Here is a 7,854-nt window from a genome sequence, read left to right on the forward strand (position 1 = left end):
TGCTGCTGAAGACCGTGGTGAAGTTGGTTTGATATTGGATATTGGACAGATATTCAAAATAAGGAAATAAGGTGTCTTTTTTTTCAAACCTGCTTTTAAACATGTATAGCACTTTGTGCTACATGTTAATGTATGAAAAGTGCTTTATAAATAAAGTTTGATTTGATTTTGACCAGAGGCCCTACGGGTGGGGCGAGAAGCCTGTCTGCGTCTGCGTCTTCTAGAATAGAAAAATACTTTATCCATCTCCCAATGGGGGAAATTTAAATGAGTCAAGTAGCTCAAAAAGAAATTATTAATATTTACAATGATTGTATATCAAAATATTATATATAATACTAGATTCTCCGAAATGTTGGGTATGCATCATGAGGTTACTACTCATGTTCAAACTACCCAAGATGCAACGTGACGTGACGTCGCTGATCAGCCTCACTTAGCATGTAGCAGTAGCATCAACAGATCCCTGATCAGGGTTTTGTGAGTCCGGGACTGCAGAGCTGTAGCTTCAGCTTCAGACATTCAGGCAGGTTTACTCTGCAAAGATTCCCTTTCTTTCCTTCAGCTGCTTTGATGTTTTAAATCATCAGGCTTTTTCTCTTAACGATTCCCTGTTATATTTTGGTGGGATAGCAGCAAACCCACTATGCGCTTGGTCATCACAAAGAGTGACGCCACACTTGTGCTGACAGAGGAAGTGTGCTTATGGAAGATGAGCCAGATGCAGACAGATGTTTTCTACCTGTGGACACGTAATCAGAACCAGAATTTATTGCCAAGTAGGTTTGCACTTACAAGGAATCTGACTTGGTGTCGTTGATGCAGACGATATAGATATATATACAGAATCTATCTATCTATCTATCTATCTATCTATCTATCTATCTATCTAGATCTATATAAAGGGTTGGACCTCCCAAAACCTGCTCTCCAGTCATCGATCCACACAAACCCCTGATCAAGGATCTGTTGATGCTACTGCTACATGCTAAGTCATGGACAGAAACTGCGACATTTTTCAGTAAAACTGACCAACATGAATAACGGATTCATTCTCTGGAAAATCAATAACGGAGTGAAATAATGTTTTCAGTTCCACAATTGTGTGATGACAACAGCACAGAAATGTTATGACATCACAAAAGCAATATTCACAAGATGGAATGTCATAGATGACATCACAGCGATGTCATCAGTGACATCACCGTGATGTTATCATAGATGACATCACCGTGATGATTATCATAGATGACATCACCGTGATGTTATCATAGATGACATCACAGCGATGTTATCATAGATGACATCACTGTGATGTTATCATAGATGACATCACTGTGATGTTATCATAGATGACATCACCATGATGTTATCATAGATGACATCACTGTGATGTTATCATAGATGACATCACAAAATGATATCTCCAGAGTTTATAAATAGAACCCCCTCCTCAAGATGTATACTAGCTTGCCTGCTTGCTTGCCCGCTTGTTCGCCCGCTTAGTTGTAGCTTGCTCGCACGCTTGAGCTCGCCCGCTTGCTCGCCCGCTTGCTCGCCCGCTTGCTCGCCCGCATGGTCGCCCGCTTGAGCTCGCCCGCTTGGTTGCCCGCTTGCTCGCCCGCTTGTTCGCCTGCTTGAGCTTGCACGCTTTGCCGCTTGTTCGCCCGCTTGCTCGCTCGCTCGCTCACTACTTGTTAGTAATTTGTCCTAACAAGTAGACGTTACGTGATCGAGATTCATGCTGCACAATCTTTCCAACAGTCATGGTATCTCTTTTGTTAGTAACAGTTAGTAAGATGGCGCCAGTGTGTGAGGCGCTCTGTCAGCCGTTCCGACTTTTGTGTGTTTTTATACTGTTTGTACTATGAGTTGCACATCATGTTGACTGCCTGACGGTGTATAGTCGCCAAACGTTGCTTGAACTGAGAATTTCCGCCAAAGATTGGCGCAATTCAGATCGCGATGGCCATCAAAATCTGCCTCCTTTCCATTCCATTAAAAAGCAGGCAGCATAAAGTTAAACCAGAGCCCTGGTTGAATGAAACAACTCGCAATGCGAGACAGGTGTGTCGCAGAGCTGAGCGCAAGTGGAATAAGGATAAACTGGAAGTGTCTCTGCAAATATTGGGTGACTGTTGGCGTCGATATCAGTCCTCTGTGAAAGAGGCCAAAAGAAAATATTTCTCTGATCTTATTGCTTCAAATTCCCACAAACCTCTTGTGTTTTTTTAAAGTTTTAAATTCCGAGTTTTCTGAGTGTTTTATTTGACATTTTGTACTGGATGTTCGTTGATACTACTCCGCCACCGCTAAGAAAATAGTGCGAGCGTGAACGAGCTGCCAAATAAAACACGACAGAAGCAACTTTTCGCAACGAAATTTGATTTGGATTACCAGTGCACACCAGTAACCACTCCGGTGAGTTGATTATTTTGAAAACGGACGTTTATGGCAAACAGTCAAGACAGCCCCTCAGGCATCGCCAACATTACAGGCACGACTACAGGAGAAGACAAACTCAGAAATGGACATGAAGAAACCATTGAAGGACCGAAAGGATCCTTCTGCTGAAGGACTTGCAGATACTTCTGACCAAAAGGATCCTTTTCTCTCTATCTCCTCAGCATTAAAGTTGGGAACCTGCGCACCCTGGTAGGTTTAAAGGCATCAAAGTGGACGGAGTTTTTTGGCATGGGACCTTCCCCTGAAGGCTGTTGGCGGTCCCTGTACAAACCTCCTGTTGACAAACGGACAGGAGACATCCAGTGGAGGATCGTACATGGGGCCATAGCTACAAACAGGTATCTGGTGCACCTCGATCCTGGCACAGGGGATGGCTGTCCGTTCTGCCCTCGGTCAGAGACAGTCTACCACCTCTTTGTCCAATGTCCCAGACTGGAGGCGCTGTTCAGACAGCTGCAGAGGTGGTTTCAGGGGTTAAGTGAGGGTTTCTCCTCCAGCCTGTTCATCTTTGGGCCACATTATTGTGCAAGGAGGAAGGCTGTACTTCAGTTGATTAAAGGGATAATCCGGAGTACAATATATTTTAGATCCATTTAGGGGATGTTGGGAGTACATATGTTGAGTTGACATCAAAATCATGTCATTCGGATGTGTTCTGAGAATTTCGATTTGACCGTTTTTAGCCAAAAGTCGTTAGCCTGGAAGTGAGAGAGGCATATCATGTCACCGCTACAAAACGCTATTTTTATACCTCTTCTACAGCTCCAAACAACATAACACTTACGTGGTAGTGAGTAGAGGGTCCCTAAAGCCAAACCGAAGTGTCCCAAGGTCTTCATGTGGTCGGATAGAGAGTCCAGAATGAATTTAATCAAGCCAGTACCTTTCCGGAAATGTTGCTGCTGCAGCTGCTGCTGAAGACCGTGGTGAAGTTGGTTTGATATTGGATATTGGACAGATATTCAAAATAAGGAAATAAGGTGTCTTTTTTTTCAAACCTGCTTTTAAACATGTATAGCACTTTGTGCTACATGTTAATGTATGAAAAGTGCTTTATAAATAAAGTTTGATTTGATTTTGACCAGAGGCCCTACGGGTGGGGCGAGAAGCCTGTCTGCGTCTGCGTCTTCTAGAATAGAAAAATACTTTATCCATCTCCCAATGGGGGAAATTTAAATGAGTCAAGTAGCTCAAAAAGAAATTATTAATATTTACAATGATTGTATATCAAAATATTATATATAATACTAGATTCTCCGAAATGTTGGGTATGCATCATGAGGTTACTACTCATGTTCAAACTACCCAAGATGCAACGTGACGTGACGTCGCTGATCAGCCTCACTTAGCATGTAGCAGTAGCATCAACAGATCCCTGATCAGGGTTTTGTGAGTCCGGGACTGCAGAGCTGTAGCTTCAGCTTCAGACATTCAGGCAGGTTTACTCTGCAAAGATTCCCTTTCTTTCCTTCAGCTGCTTTGATGTTTTAAATCATCAGGCTTTTTCTCTTAACGATTCCCTGTTATATTTTGGTGGGATAGCAGCAAACCCACTATGCGCTTGGTCATCACAAAGAGTGACGCCACACTTGTGCTGACAGAGGAAGTGTGCTTATGGAAGATGAGCCAGATGCAGACAGATGTTTTCTACCTGTGGACACGTAATCAGAACCAGAATTTATTGCCAAGTAGGTTTGCACTTACAAGGAATCTGACTTGGTGTCGTTGATGCAGACGATATAGATATATATACAGAATCTATCTATCTATCTATCTATCTATCTATCTATCTATCTATCTAGATCTATATAAAGGGTTGGACCTCCCAAAACCTGCTCTCCAGTCATCGATCCACACAAACCCCTGATCAAGGATCTGTTGATGCTACTGCTACATGCTAAGTCATGGACAGAAACTGCGACATTTTTCAGTAAAACTGACCAACATGAATAACGGATTCATTCTCTGGAAAATCAATAACGGAGTGAAATAATGTTTTCAGTTCCACAATTGTGTGATGACAACAGCACAGAAATGTTATGACATCACAAAAGCAATATTCACAAGATGGAATGTCATAGATGACATCACAGCGATGTCATCAGTGACATCACCGTGATGTTATCATAGATGACATCACCGTGATGATTATCATAGATGACATCACCGTGATGTTATCATAGATGACATCACAGCGATGTTATCATAGATGACATCACTGTGATGTTATCATAGATGACATCACTGTGATGTTATCATAGATGACATCACCATGATGTTATCATAGATGACATCACTGTGATGTTATCATAGATGACATCACAAAATGATATCTCCAGAGTTTATAAATAGAACCCCCTCCTCAAGATGTATACTAGCTTGCCTGCTTGCTTGCCCGCTTGTTCGCCCGCTTAGTTGTAGCTTGCTCGCACGCTTGAGCTCGCCCGCTTGCTCGCCCGCTTGCTCGCCCGCTTGCTCGCCCGCATGGTCGCCCGCTTGAGCTCGCCCGCTTGGTTGCCCGCTTGCTCGCCCGCTTGTTCGCCTGCTTGAGCTTGCACGCTTTGCCGCTTGTTCGCCCGCTTGCTCGCTCGCTCGCTCACTACTTGTTAGTAATTTGTCCTAACAAGTAGACGTTACGTGATCGAGATTCATGCTGCACAATCTTTCCAACAGTCATGGTATCTCTTTTGTTAGTAACAGTTAGTAAGATGGCGCCAGTGTGTGAGGCGCTCTGTCAGCCGTTCCGACTTTTGTGTGTTTTTATACTGTTTGTACTATGAGTTGCACATCATGTTGACTGCCTGACGGTGTATAGTCGCCAAACGTTGCTTGAACTGAGAATTTCCGCCAAAGATTGGCGCAATTCAGATCGCGATGGCCATCAAAATCTGCCTCCTTTCCATTCCATTAAAAAGCAGGCAGCATAAAGTTAAACCAGAGCCCTGGTTGAATGAAACAACTCGCAATGCGAGACAGGTGTGTCGCAGAGCTGAGCGCAAGTGGAATAAGGATAAACTGGAAGTGTCTCTGCAAATATTGGGTGACTGTTGGCGTCGATATCAGTCCTCTGTGAAAGAGGCCAAAAGAAAATATTTCTCTGATCTTATTGCTTCAAATTCCCACAAACCTCTTGTGTTTTTTTAAAGTTTTAAATTCCGAGTTTTCTGAGTGTTTTATTTGACATTTTGTACTGGATGTTCGTTGATACTACTCCGCCACCGCTAAGAAAATAGTGCGAGCGTGAACGAGCTGCCAAATAAAACACGACAGAAGCAACTTTTCGCAACGAAATTTGATTTGGATTACCAGTGCACACCAGTAACCACTCCGGTGAGTTGATTATTTTGAAAACGGACGTTTATGGCAAACAGTCAAGACAGCCCCTCAGGCATCGCCAACATTACATGCACGACTACAGGAGAGGACAAACTCAGAAATGGACATGAAGAAACCATTGAAGGACCGAAAGGATCCTTCTGCTGAAGGACTGGCAGATACTTCTGACCAAAAGGATCCTTTTCTCTCTATCTCCTCAGCATTAAAGTTGGGAACCTGCGCACCCTGGTAGGTTTAAAGGCATCAAAGTGGACGGAGTTTTTTGGCATGGGACCTTCCCCTGAAGGCTGTTGGCGGTCCCTGTACAAACCTCCTGTTGACAAACGGACAGGAGACATCCAGTGGAGGATCGTACATGGGGCCATAGCTACAAACAGGTATCTGGTGCACCTCGATCCTGGCACAGGGGATGGCTGTCCGTTCTGCCCTCGGTCAGAGACAGTCTACCACCTCGTTGTCCAAAATACCAGACTGGAGGCGCTGTTCAGACAGCTGCAGAGGTGGTTTCAGGGGTTAAGTGAGGGTTTCTCCTCCAGCCTGTTCATCTTTGGGCCACATTATTGTGCAAGGAGGAAGGCTGTACTTCAGTTGATTAAAGGGATAATCCGGAGTAAAATGCACTTTAGATCCATTTACGGGATGTTGGGAGTACATATGTTGAGTTGACATCAAAATCATGTCATTCGGATGTGTTCTGAGAATTTCGATTTGACCGTTTTTAGCCAAAAGTCGTTAGCCTGGAAGTGAGAGAGGCATATCATGTCACCGCTACAAAACACTATTTTTATACCTCTTCTACAGCTCCAAACAACATAACACTTACGTGGTAGTGAGTAGAGGGTCCCTAAAGCCAAACCGAAGTGTCCCGAGGTCTTCATGTGGTCGGATATAGAGTCCAGAATGAATTTAATCAAGCCAGTACCTTTCCGGAAATGTTGCTGCTGCAGCTGCTGCTGAAGACCGTGGTGAAGTTGGTTTGATATTGGATATTGGACAGATATTCAAAATAAGGAAATAAGGTGTCTTTTTTTTCAAACCTGCTTTTAAACATGTATAGCACTTTGTGCTACATGTTAATGTATGAAAAGTGCTTTATAAATAAAGTTTGATTTGATTTTGACCAGAGGCCCTACGGGTGGGTCGAGAAGCCTGTCTGCGTCTGCGTCTTCTAGAATAGAAAAATACTTTATCCATCCCCCAATGGGGGAAATTTAAATGAGTCAAGTAGCTCAAAAAGAAATGATTATTATTTACAATGATTGTATATCAAAATATTATATATAATACTAGATTCTCCGAAATGTTGGGTATGCATCATGAGGTTACTACTCATATTCAAACTACCCAAGATGCAACGTAACGTGACGTCGCTGATCGGTCTCACTTAGCATGTAGCAGTAGCATCAACAGATCCCTGATCAGGGTTTTGTGAGTCCGGGACTGCAGAGCTGTAGCTTCAGCTTCAGACATTCAGGCAGGTTTACTCTGCAAAGATTCCCTTTCTTTCCTTCAGCTGCTTTGATGTTTTAAATCATCAGGCTTTTTCTCTTAACGATTCCCTGTTATATTTTGGTGGGATAGCAGCACACCCACTATGCGCTTGGTAATCACAAAGAGTGACGCCACACTTGTGCTGACAGAGGAAGTGTGCTTATGGAAGATGAGCCAGATGCAGACAGATGTTTTCTACCTGTGGACACGTAATCAGAACCAGAATTTATTGCCAAGTAGGTTTGCACTTACAAGGAATCTGACTTGGTGTCGTTGGTGCAGACGATATAGATATATATACAGAATCTATCTATCTATCTATCTATCTATCTATCTATCTATCTATCTAGATCTATATAAAAGGTTGGACCTCCCAAAACCTGCTCTCCAGTCATCGACCCACACAAACCCCTGATCAAGGATCTGTTGATGCTACTGCTACATGCTAAGTCATGGACAGAAACTGCGACATTTTTCAGTAAAACTGACCAACATGAATAACGGATTCATTCTCTGGAAAATCAATAACGGAGTGAAATAATGTTTTCAGTTCCACAATTG

The sequence above is a fragment of the Odontesthes bonariensis genome, chromosome 11 (assembly GCF_027942865.1).
Source record: "Odontesthes bonariensis isolate fOdoBon6 chromosome 11, fOdoBon6.hap1, whole genome shotgun sequence".
Lineage (NCBI taxonomy): Eukaryota > Metazoa > Chordata > Actinopteri > Atheriniformes > Atherinopsidae > Odontesthes > Odontesthes bonariensis.